The sequence below is a fragment of the Pezoporus occidentalis genome, unplaced genomic scaffold, assembly GCF_034315485.1.
Source record: "Pezoporus occidentalis ecotype Australia unplaced genomic scaffold, CSIRO_AGI_Poc_V1 ctg121, whole genome shotgun sequence".
NCBI classification, from domain to species: domain Eukaryota; kingdom Metazoa; phylum Chordata; class Aves; order Psittaciformes; family Psittacidae; genus Pezoporus; species Pezoporus occidentalis.
Window position 1 is genome coordinate 1,927,007 of NW_026913006.1, and position 13,247 is coordinate 1,940,253.

Here is a 13,247-nt window from a genome sequence, read left to right on the forward strand (position 1 = left end):
CGCAAGCTGGCCAAGCAAACTCAAGCGAGAGTAAGGCTAAGGTTAGGATTTGAGGTAGTTCTTAGTCCAAGGTGAGGTATTCAGCATCTCAGCGAGGTGTGCATTTACAAAATTCCCATGAGGAATAAAGGAAGCATATTTGTTCCCAAGGCAGGTTCGCAAAGGGTTGTCATCTTGTTCACTTCTGCTGTTGTCAAATCAATCTGCTATGGTCTCTCCCTGTTCTGTATATTGTAAAACTATCAGTCATTGCTGCTTGACCCATATTGTCCCATTTAAACACCACACATTTTCACAGCAGTTAACAGCAACTGTCTTGGCTTTTTTTTGCAAGTATCTGCTCTCATGCTAATTTAATCATTTCAAGCAGTGACAGAAAACTAAAATCCATCCTAACATTAGCCAAAATTTACTGGAGTGCAAAACAAACCTAATACCTGACATGGATTAACAATTTTTATTTTCAGTTTATAATGTCTTAATTTATAAAAAAACTAGCATTCCTTTCATACTGGCAGTCTCAACCTAGCACTTTAAATACAGAGAATATCTTCAGGGGAAGGAGAAGAGAGCGGGAGGAACAGTCACAGGCAAACCAGAGCTGCAAAATCTGCACCTACCATCTTTGTGTATAACACAGTTCTTGCCACAGCTACTGAAGGAACCAGGCAAGAAATAGCATGAGCCAGTCCTGCTGCTCTGTCGCTGTGGAGCCAGGAGAGGCTGCAGTTTGGTGGCAACGTGCACCTCAGGTGAACATCTTTCTGCCTTCTTATCAACTGTTAAAAGAAAGGTGAAGGAGAGTAGAAACAAAACCTAAAGAACCAACATCCAACTGGTTCTCGAAGAGAGAAGCTGAGCAAAGAATGTTATGACTATTGCCCTGAGACAGTCTCCTGGAAACAGCAGGGAACAGCAAGTCCTTTTCCAAACCAATGAAGCAAGAAAATGCTGTTGGCCAAGCTATTGTGAGAGATTTGAGGGAGGTGAGAGGGAAAAAACGTTGGAGAAGGAGGAAGAGAAAGATAAAACTATCCTTTGACTCATACTTACTATTTCCTTTAAAATAAATCCATGTATTCTTGAGGCTATTGCTACCATAACTAGCCCTTGTTTTTAGCAGCAGTTGACACCATGCTTAGGCTTAGGACTGCAGGATCTTTGCTCACAGCGTGCAGTGCTACATAGCCTTGGATTTTCCCTGATTTGTCTCCACTAATAATGCCCTGTGGTAGCTTTGAAGAACAAGACTGTTTCTGTAAATATCAGGTTGTGTCTTTCTTCAGGGCTCTGTCTTTGCAGTAAAAGGCCACTGTCTGAGACACAGGAATTATGAAATCTTCCCATCTTCATTTAAAATAAAAAGCTGTGGGGCAAACAAACAAACAAAAAACAACCACCACCATCCCCCTCCCCCCAAACCATATCCCAGTCCTAATGAGATCAGCCAGCATTACCAGGACCACTTTCACCATGACATAATGGCCTTATAGACACACTGAGGGTGAGAAGCACCTCGCTCAGATACATTTTGTGTGTGTTACTTCAAGATGCTACTACCAGTACCAGCTGCATCAAACTGGCCTTAGGAACACAGAGTGCACATAATTATTTGCTTCCTACAGATGCCTTTTCCCTACAAACTCCTTTGTGTTTCAGAATTACTGTGGACAATGTTGTTGGATCTGCATCTGATGGTACTTAACAACATAATAAAGTGCCTATATGCTCTCTCAAATAAACATTCACCATCTTCATTAACTCAGGAATCGCTGTAGATAAGACACGGTCCTGTCAGAGGAACTTTGCACTCAGGCTTCAGGTTTTGTTTGTGTTTAATAAGCTTTCATTCTTTTTGTGCATATGCAGGCACACAGAGTAGTTTCTCACTGAAGTACAAAATTCTCCATGTTAATTCATCTTTCCAGTTAATCCATTTACACTGAAAGCCAAGAGACTGAAATGATTATTGTGGACTGATGTGGAGGAGCTCCATCCAGAAGCCACAGCAGCAGATTTGACTTTCCTGTTCCTCACCATTCTCCCCACATCACATCTGCTAATCTAAACTGTACATAAACAGAGGGAGTTTTATTGTCTGAGAGGGTTGGGAAAGTCAAAAATGAAACTCTATAGGAGCTCTGCCTTTTATTTATGGCCTTTGTTGGTTAAACAGATGTTTTTTTCCCCCACAACATTGTAAACAAAAGTAGAATCCTGCTTGAAACCATCAGAAATCATCTCTTACTACTCAGATATGTGTATCCCCTATTCACACAGGGCAATTTCATTAATAAGTTAGTACATGTTTTAACCATGATACCACATTTTAAGTTTGGGGTTTTTTTAAGGATTTCTTTTTTTTGGTTATATCAAGAAATAAAACCAAAATCAGAGCAGGCAGGTTTTAAGATAACAATTCAAAGTTCTATAAAAGAAATTTCCTCTACTGTATCAGAGGCAGATATTCTGCAGAAGCACTGACACCAATGTGCAGAACAAAAACATCTGAACTATTGATGAAATAATAAAGGTACTTTTCCACATATTTAGTTATCAAAGTAATAGCCAAGAAAAATGTAATGAAAGGATAAAGAAAAAAAAAAAACTAAACAAAAAAGCCACAAACCAAAGCAAACATGTGTAATGGGAGCCCAAAGGGTAATGTTATTCACAAAGCTCTAAGTGCTGAAAATGAAGGCTTAAAATGAAATCACCTCTCCAGCCATAACGCTAGTGTCACTAACATAAAGCTGTAATCTTTTCTACTATGTCCTCACTACCCAGGCACTAAGTCTCAGTTAAGAAGATGTAAGAGAGCAGGAATTTTCAGTGGGGTGGAAATCTTTTGTCACCTGTTTTCTTATATATAGGAATGTTAAGAATAAAATTACAATTCTGCCATAGCTTTTAACTAATCTTTGGTTCACTGCTGCTGTGACAACCTTTTAAAGAGGTAGACTGTGAAATGAAATGATACTATAATACTCTGACTGAAAGTGTCTTATTCTTTTTTTTATTATTAAACCAAAATTAGCAGGTTTAATATTAACACTAGAAAGTGAGAAAGAAGCAGATGTGTTAGCAAGCATGAAGGGAAACTAGTTAAAGCTTCCGATACCTCTTTTGTGTGTTGAGGGCTGGCAGATAACAATATAACTGCTTGAAGTCCAAGAATTCCCTTGCTTCACAGATTTTCTTATTAGCACCAGGAAGAATATAGTATTTTTACCTATTTTACAGAAGAGAAAATAGAAGCATTGCAAAGGGAAATGATTTATGAGAAATGCCCTCCACAATCTGTCATTCTTTCATAATACAGCTCCTAGAAGATACACACCTAATGGTGTCACAGTGGTGCTTGCAGCACTGTTTGAAGAATAAGATAATAATCAGAGCAAGCAAGAAAGCAGAATGTATCTGTGAGTTAGCAGTGAAGCTCAACCGTTTCACTTCCTATCTGGATATTTACAGGGTTTTAGACTTAAGGTAGACTATGGATTTGAGTGGGATACCTGAATTTTGAACAGACGTACTCTGCAGAGAGGGAGCACGATGAAACTTGCACTCACTGTATTCACTGCTTCCTCTTAAAGTGTAAAGATTCTTTGTCTGCAACTTGTAGTATGTGTACAACATATCATTTTCTTTTAAAAAGTAATTCATGTAGATGATATATATATATATATATACACACATACTGAGGTACATTAAATAACATTTGTTCACTGCTTCCATGAGACATAAATGTAGCTGACCAGACAGGGGAAAAATAGCTATGCTTATCCTAGAAGGATACATAGTTGGACTTACACACAAATTTGTAGCTCAAAATATACTACAGGCTGTTTGTTCAAGTAGGCAAGCTATAAACTGTCTTTGGGGGTAACTTCTTACCAACTTACTATGTACAGGGTCTTCTGCTTTAAATAACTGGAAGATCAGATACATCTGATCTTCTCTCCCTCTTTGGGCATACTGAAATACAGAATGCTGAACTGATTCTCCCAATTAGAAAGGGCTCTGCACACCAAGACGTTTTCAGGAAATAATTTTCCTTTTTTAACCTTATATATAAGCACCTTACTAACATAAACCAGCCTATTACCTTTTAATACAGACACTTGATTTTCCACCCCGTATTAAAGTGCACAAGAAATCACATCTCATTGACAGGAATTCTTTTTATTGAGCAAATTGATTAAATACTATTTTGCATGGTTTATAAGGGACAAGGGCTTCTTTCTTCTTCACCCCTCTGCCTACAACTGGAGAGACAATTAATACAGGAGACAATCTTCAAAGAGAAGTTTCTCTATGCAGGAGAGTTCTTCAGCTGCTGCTTAGCATAAGCTAGAGAATAAACCACCAAGTCCTCATTTAACCACAACCAGTTTCATAGAATCAGAATCATAGAACAGTGTTGGAAAGGACCTTAAGATTATCAAGTTCCAACCCCCCTGCCATGGGCAGGGACACCTCACACTAAACCATGTCACCCAAGGCCCTGTCCAACCTGGCCTTGAACACCACCAAGGATGGAGTATTCACAGCTTCCTTGGGCAACCCATTCCAGTACCTCACCAACCTCACAGTAAAGAATTTCTTCCTTCTATCCAATATGTTATCACTTGCACAAGAAAAATTACACTATAGCTCTTCCAGAGAAAATAATTTTACAATAACATCAGTACAGTTTCAACTATACTAACAGTAAGACCTAACTGCTTCTTATAGCATTAATTAGTCTTAGGTGGGGCTTTGGAGTATGAGGTTTTTTAGCTAACAGTAAAATTAAGTTTAGAACCCAAAGCATTCTCATCCCCAAATGTTTCTGTACTCTCTACTCCAAGGTAACCAGGCAATAAACTGCTTCAGTTATCCACAAGGAAAGCACTCAGGCTGCAGTCACGCATCCATGCATTTGAGTATTGTCTCCTGGTTACTCGATTTTACACTTTGCTAGAAGCATGCAGCAACAGCTCACATCTAAACCACCTGCCAGTATCGATGAGACTGAACTGCAGCACTTGGATCCCCACTTCTGCTATGGAGACAGCATCCTTTTGCATTTCCCTAATGCTGTCTGGTTATCATTATTTTGAACACAGCTTTCTGCATCCTAAAGAGACACATTCAAGCAGGAATACGGCAGCTGACACATCACTTATTACAAATCACATCAGTGTGGTAGCTTTCCTTAGCGAAGAAAAAGCATTTCTTCCTTTAAACTTAGAAGAAATGAAATGCATTCCTGGCTGCCATAAGTTATGACAGAAAACAGCCTTTTAAAAACTAAGTGGTTGCTCTATTTATTCATACCCACGGAAATGACATGTTAGCTTTCCATGTGCACAGATGGATTCACATCTAGAAACTCTTAATTCAGTGAAGTTTACTGCAGTACAGTTAACTCATTTTTTGAGCTTGCCAGTTCTGTTAGCATGACCCCCACTGCCTCAGAAGATGATGGAAATCAGTCCAAAGGATCATCTAAGGAAGCACAGTCATACAAGGTATTACTACAGCAACTCCCCAGCTGATACTGCAGCAGCTAACTAATAACAGACTTCCATGCTAGCACCACTGCTACGTGAATACATGTCTCAATTATTACAGTTAACCCACTATTTCACCCAGAAATAGCTAGTGACCAGGAAGTCTTAGGTCAAGGGCCAGCTTTTTCCTTACTTTATGTTCAGGAAAAATCATAACCACTCCTGCATTCAGTATTTCATAAAAAATCATAACTCTCCTGAATTCAGTATTTAACAGTCATCTATTTTCTCCCATTTGCCACCTTACCCAGGAAAACAACTGCTGAAACATTATCTGCTGCTGGATTTCACCCAACATTTCTATTTATTATCCCTGCTGAGAAAGTAATTTTAGAGAGTTGTGGGGTTTGGGTTATTTTTCCCCACAGAGAAGGGCAAACATTAATTCCTTGGCAACAAAATTGTAATTAATTAAAACTGTGGCTCTATTCATTCTTAGCTTCTTCATTACAATAAGATATCAGATGTTAACTGCTGAAATTACAGTCTCGATTCAATGCAAAATCAGGTGGCTCTGAAGATTTGAGTACAAAATTAAAATTTAGATTTATTGGCTCTGCGCAAACATTGATCTGTGTCTCACTGATCGCAGAGATAGATGGTTTAATAGGAGGCAGGACATTCTGCAAGTGGAGAAACATGCTTATCTCCAACCTAACAGACTCTCAATCATCCCAGCAAACCATCCCCATGCCAACAGCAGAGCTTTGTACCTCCTCAGCCTCATTCAAGCAATTATGTGAGGAAAAATACAATTCTCAAGAGCAATCTGGCCCATACACAAAGGCCACCCAGGGTACTACTCGCACTGCCACCAAGATCATTGCAGAGAGGTGTGCTTTTCACTACGTACAAGTTCCCATCATGTGTTTTCCGCTGCACAGCAGTTTTCCATGCAAATACCCCATCCATCTTCTGACTCCATTTTCTCTGTGAGCCACATCTCTGTTCTGTCAAACTCCCATAATGAGCAGCTTTTGCCTTTTTGTGATGGAATGAACCTGACCCTGCCTTCCCAGTTCCTTCTAGTCAAATCGGGGTGTAACCCCAGTTTTGATTCATATATTTATTTGCTTAAAACTCATCCATCAATGCTAGTTTGTCTGATTATTGTAATTTCTAAAGGAAAAACACTGAACCTCAATTACCTGATAGTATCCATCTTTAATCATGTTTTCATATGAAATCCAGCTGTTGGGAAGTGAACTAAAACACAGCAGTGGTGCTGGTTTTCTCTTTTTCCACAGATTTCTTGAATCTGGGGGAACAGAGAAGAGAGATGTGTCTCAACCTTGCCTTTTTCTCTGCCTTTAGATAAAACATACCCCAGATTTTGCCTTAATATGGAAATAGCAACTGAATAAACTAAGAAAGCAATGGATGTGGTAGCTAAATGCATAAAGGAGACAAGTTCTTGCTCCTACAAACTGAAAAGACAGTGAAGAGCTGAGCTGTTAACATATTCAGCAAGCTCATATTCACCTCTCTCAGGCAAGAGGAAGACATTGGAAGTGAAAAGTGAGGGCACCCTCCTGTCATTTGCGCCCCACACCAAACCATATACAGGTGTTTTGTATAAAATGTTGACTGGAGACACCAGGTTTCCTTCCACAGATTCATGTGCTTTCATAGATTCTACTTCCTTTACACTCTTCATCTCAATAAACAACAAACATTTGCTTATATATAATATTCATCATGAAGAGAATTTTAACTAATTCCAGGCATAGCCAGAGGCAGCTACTTCTGGTACAGGAATGCTGGAATGGGCTTGTCTAGAGGTAAGGAACTCTGTATCTGAAGTGTGCAATTCAGTCAAGAAATATAATTCTAAGAATTAAGCTGTCTTGTTCACAGATAAGCACCTCAATCACTGGAAAACCCTTCCTAATGTGCTTGTGGACAGACTGTCACAGAATCACAGAATCCCAGACTGGTTTGGGTTGGAAAGGAGCTTAAAGCTCATCCAGTTCCAACCCCCTGCCATGGGCAGGGACACCTTCCACTAAACCAGGTTGCTCCAAGCCCTGTCCTGGGCAACAACACCAGAGGGACGTGGAGCTGTTGGAGTGAGTCCAGAGGAGGCCATGGAGATGCTGCAAGGGCTGGAGCAGCTCTGCTCTAGAGCCAGACTGAGAGAGCTGGGCTGGTTCAGCCTGGAGAAGAGAAGGCTCCGGGGAGACCTTAGACCAGGGAGACCTTCCAGTGCCTAAAGGAGCTACAAGAAACCTGGAGGGGGCTTTGGACAAGGGCTTGTAGGGACAGAACAAGGGGGATTTTAGCTAGATATAAGGAAGAAGTCTTCTCAGTGAGGAAGCTCACCCTTGTGTTGGGGGCCTATTTCAGTCTGTATGGGAGCGTCCATTTCAGTTGATGCTTCTGGATGCAACTGTAATTCAGACAATAGAAAACAGGTATAAAAACAACTGGTCGCTCTCTCACCCTATTGTCACACCGCCATGGAGGAACTAGACTGCTGGATGCACATACACATCACTGAGCATCACTTGACACAACAAGGTTCTCTAAAGAGAAGGCTTCCCTTCTTTTAAACAAAGAGCCAACTCTTACTTGAGAGGACACATAGCAAGCTTCCTTCAAGATAAATGGCCCTTGAAAAAGGTGCCTCCATGACTGTTAACAGCCTATTATACTTCAGCTCCGAACACAGCACCCCGAGTGTCCTTCCAGGCCCCTGTCATTTTAATGGGCAACTCTCCATTGTGGCTAAACCCTGTATCAGTCCCTCCAGGGGGAAAAGGAGCAAACTCTGTAAATCATGACAGGCCACACTTCAGAGTATATCCAGGAGGCAATTCACAGGGAAAACCCCAGTTCATCATAATCATCACTGAATGCAAAGTTTCTGTGTCAGATTATGCAGAAGAAAAAAGGCTTATTGTTAGAGCAGCACAAATGCATTCTCTGATGGGGGGGGGGGGGGGAGCAGGGGGGGAAACAGAACAAGGTAGCTAAGAAATAAATATTCAAACACACTTAAATTTCTGGTTTGCTCCTTTGTATCTTCACAAGAAAACATCCCCAGAGAATTATAGTTTCTGTGAAGAACTGGTGAGGCTGCCAAGCAAAGCAAACTGAACTTTGATGGGCAAAGCGCAATGTGTATTTACCATGCGCTGTGCTGCCTGGGACCATGAGTACTCCTGCATCATACTGTCTATGCCAATGACCTCAGCTGGACTGTCCTAATGCCCAGAGAGCACCCTAAATGTATTTGCCTAGTGATAAGCTTTAGTTGCTAGATTTTCAGCAGGAATACAGTGAAAAGGAACAAGTTTCCTTTAACAGTAGAGGACTCTGTTATTTTCTCATACAATTGTAGGTTAATGTATATTTGACTACATACTTTTTGCACAATAAAAATATTTTAAGAGCATGAAACATGGCTTTAACTGTTGGAAAATACCTCCAGCCTTAAAAACTTGATATTAGCAGCATTTCTCTTTTCTCTTGATTCTCTGGGCCCGGCATGGTGGCTTTGCTACCTAAACCTCCATCTGTGTACTGCTGCTGCAGGCAGTTCCGCAGAACCCAGATCCTCGAGTTCAAATATCCAGCCCCTGCTCCCACATACAAGGCTCCAGGACAGAAAGACGGTGCTGGGCATCACCTACACACGGGGAGGTCCGCAACGGCGCCACCAACATGGCAATGCACTGCTGCTCAGCCACATAAAACTTCATCTGCATAAAGCCTCTCTTGGCATCGCTACCAGGCAATCAGGAAACAAACTCCCTAAGTGCCAATGTCCAGCCCCTGCTCATAAGCCTAAAGTGCCAGGATAGAAACCTGGTGCTGGGCATCACCTACACATGGTGACCTCCAGAACAGTGCCACCAACACGGATATCTACACATGCTTTGCCTCCTAAAATTCCATGGCAGGAGCGAGGGGGTGAAATGACAGTCTGTACAGCCTTTGTATCTGGGATGATGGGTTTTGCCTTTCCTGTTCCTGCCTCCCCAAAAACCAGACCCCATAGCAGAGTTGGTAATAGTCATCCCACCATTATCACTGCAAGCTTTTCCCCTCCTCATATAGATTAAGGATAGAGGAAAGCAATCTCAGGAATGACAGTGAGTGCTCCAGACCTTCCTTACATCTCCACATCCAGAGCAAGAACAGAAGCTCCAGGGCTCTGACTTGAAACTGGGAAAAGTGTCCTTACTCTCAGGATGTCTCCTATGGTACTCCTCCATAGGTACAGGTCACCAGAAGAGCATCTTTAACCTGAACTAGGCTTAAAAAGAGAAAAGGTAGCTTGCTAGAGATCAGGATAAGCTCTACCATTATGCTGTGAGCAGACTGAGCATTTCTAGGTATAATCCATACGGCAAAACCTAACATGCATGCTTTAAAAAGAACACATTCCAGCCTTCTTTTAGCAGCCGATAAAAGCAAAAACCCCATGAAGTCACATACTGGTACCAGCTCAGGCAACGCAGGCAAATGACAATGAAACTGGAAGACAAACAAACCTAAACCTAAGGATAGCAGGAAACCAGAGATTTCCCCCCCATCTGCATAACCCCACAGTACCTAGAACAGGAGTCAACGGCAGCACAACGGCACTATTGCAATAAGGACAGAAAATAAATATAGCAATAAAATATTAACACTAGTAGAATAATTAAAGATGTATAACACAGCGCTCAGAGAAGTGAAAATCAGCCCCTGACCTGAGCTTAAACATGGAGCTGGGGCAGATAGGGAAGGGTGTGTGGCTGGAGCTCCGGGTGAGGCCATCGCTCTGACACCTCCACTGCCATCTCTAGGACTCCACTCAGCTGCAGGTGAGCGAGGTTTCCAGGGTGCCCAGCAGGTCCCCATCACCCCGAGTGAAGGGGGAGCAGAAACTGCATCTCAAAGTCTTCTCGGCAACGACACACAGGGAGGGCAAGTAGTGAGAAGCGCCCGTGGGGTGCCAAGAGTTACCCCATACAGCCTAGTCTTTGGGACCCACGGCATCAAGTCCAATTGCTTGTGCGGGGAGTTCACCCCTTTTCCTCCTCATTACAATAGGTAAAGGATGGGCACAGACGATCAACCCTCCACGGGGTGCCCTTCCCGGGGACGAACCCCAAGCTCTAGGGGAGCCTCAGAGCCGGCGCCCACAGAACCTCAAGAACGACAGCCTCCTGCACTTACCGAGCCACCAGAGCCCAGCTCCGAGCCCACCCCCTCCTTTTATAGACATAGTTCCGCCCTCCACTCATTTTATAGGTGTAACGCCGCTCTCCGCCCCGACCGCTCCGCCTCTGGCGTCCTGCAGCCCCGGTGTCGGCTCGGGGGTGTTTCTTTCTTCCGGGACAGAGCACGCGGAGCTGGTGGGAAGTTCCAGCTGAAGCGCCCGCAACGCCTGTTCTACGCTGTTTGCCACCAGGAACGCTCCTCTCTTCCCGTTTAACTCAGGCTGTGGCCCTCGGGAACGGCCTCGGGAAGCCCCGGCCCTGACGGAAGCCCTGAGGCTCCCGGCGGGGCTTTGCGTGGCAGCCGCTGGTGCCGCTGCAGACCGGAAGCGGCTGTGCGCGGACAGACTGGAAACGCGTTCCCTGCCTCCAGAAAGGACCAGCCGGACACCACCCCTGCTCAGCTTCCGGTTCCCTCCCCCATCACATCACCGCATCTCCCCAGACACAGGCCACATTAACACCAGTGAAGCGGAGGGAAAGCTGTGCAGGACCAGCTCCGCGGCCCTGCGTGTCCCCAGTCCCGCAGGCACTCGGCGCAGTACAGGAAATTCTGCAGCAGGGTTTTAAACTGCCCGATACCGAGCCAGCGCCCCGAGAGCGGGCCACTGCCCGCGGTGGCTCCTTAGAGATGGTGAATACGGGGCGACGCTTTCTATGGCCGAACCCCGCAGCGAGCAGCCTGCTCGGCCCAGCTTGTTCCCGTCGAGACCGTAACAGCCCAGCCCCGGGGCTCTCAACTGGACCCCACCAAACCCACGGCTCAGGGCAGCGGTACTTCCCAGAGTGCAAACAGGCCCTGCTCCTAAGCCTAAGGTGCCAGGCCAGAAACCCCGTGCACGGTGGCACAGAGCCACCCACACGGCAAGGCACCGTTGCTCAGTCACGACACCCCATCTGTGGGCGCCCTCTCCGGGCAGCGCTCCCGGGGACCATACGCGCAGACCGCAGCCGCTGCCCTCGCTCCAAGCCGCGGGGCTGAGCTCCGGGACCGGCCTCTGCGCAGTGCAGCGCTGCGCGCCGCGCTGGGGAGGAGCCGCAGCTGCCGCTGCTGCCGAGCGGGGCCTTGGCTGCGGTGGCCGGAGCCTCAGCGCTGGGTCCTGCCCCCGCGCGGTTCCGCCTCCTCCCGGCGGCGCGGGCGGGCGGATGGCACAGGCAGCTCTCGCGGTGCCGCGGGGCGGGGCGGGGGAAGCGCCCGGGAAAGGTCCGGCCCCCGCGCGGCGCCGTTTCCGGCAGCGTGGCTCGGGCTCAGCGTGTGTGGAGCAGCGGCTGCGTTGAACGGGTCCGAGCTGCTGAGGAGCGGCCGGAATCGCCCCTAGGCACGGGACACCCCTCCCCCTCGGCCGGCAGCACAGCTGAGTCGTGGTGCTGCTGCTCGGAGGTGACGCTGCTGAAGGGACGCGGTGAGGAGAAAACCCGATGCCCGGCGCGTTGCTGCTGGAGAAACACGTGGCGTGTGCTCCTCTGGGACACGGGCAGGTTTCTGTATAAGCATCGGCTCGCTGCGGCCCCGCTCGCTGCCGTGTGCGGAGCCAGGGCTGGGTTTTCCCGAGGGTTACACTGGTCTGTTCAGCAGTTATTTATTTGGTGTGCGCTTTTCCCTGAGAACAGGCACTTGTTTTCGCTCCTGTTCCCCGCGGTGGTCTCCATTGTACATTAAATTTCTTGCCATCTAGTCTGTCGTTGTCTCCTTGCGCAAACCGCGGTGAAAGCAGCACCCAGAAGGCTCAGGTGCTCGCGTGCTGTACCTCTGGTACCACTTCGGGGCAGGTGGTAATGGTGTTACGGGTAAGTAAGGTCGTATTCTGCTTTAGGAGGAAAGTGTTGGGTTTGAAACCCTTCGACATAGCACGGCAGGGCAGGAGGTGGCAGCCTTGGGTCAGTGATGAGTGTTGGCATGTATTACCTGATCTGGAACTGATGTATCACCACGTTAGCTCTAGAATTACTCTGAGACCCAGGAACGTCTGATTTCCTTTGGCTGCCATCTTGGACTTTTCAGGCACCCACAGACCAGTTCCTTGAGTGCAAACATCCAGCCCCTGCTCCTAAGCATGAGGTGTCGGGACAGAAACCTGGTGCTGGGCATCTGCTGTGGATGGCGAGCTCCGGTGCAGTCATCAACATGGCAATGCACATTTGCTTTGTCACTTAAAGCTCCATCTGTGTACTGTGTTCAGGGCAGCACTCTCAGGAGGCCCAAAAAACAAGTGTGCTGGTTGTAAGTGTCCAGGCCCTGCTCCTAAGCCACACAGAAAGTGCCAGAACAGAAACCTTGTGTTGGGCATCTCAGGTGCTCTCAGGCAGCCCAGAAACCACCTCCAAAAGTACAAGCATCCAGCTTCTACTCCTGAGCCTGAGGTGCCAGGACAGACACCTGGTTCTAGGCATCTCCTCCTACACATGGTGCGCTGTGGAACTGTTCCACCATCATGGACATTACCCTTTCTTAGCCATGTAAAACTCCATCTGTGTATAG

General features: G+C 45.8%; 1 non-coding gene across 1 annotated transcript; it reads left to right on the forward strand.

The window, feature by feature from the left end:
* Positions 1–12,645: 12,645 nt before the first annotated feature.
* LOC134157871 (small nucleolar RNA SNORD45) lies at positions 12,646–12,728 on the forward strand. The gene has a single exon (XR_009962503.1). It is a non-coding gene; the product is annotated as a small nucleolar RNA SNORD45 (small nucleolar RNA).
* Positions 12,729–13,247: the final 519 nt, after the last annotated feature.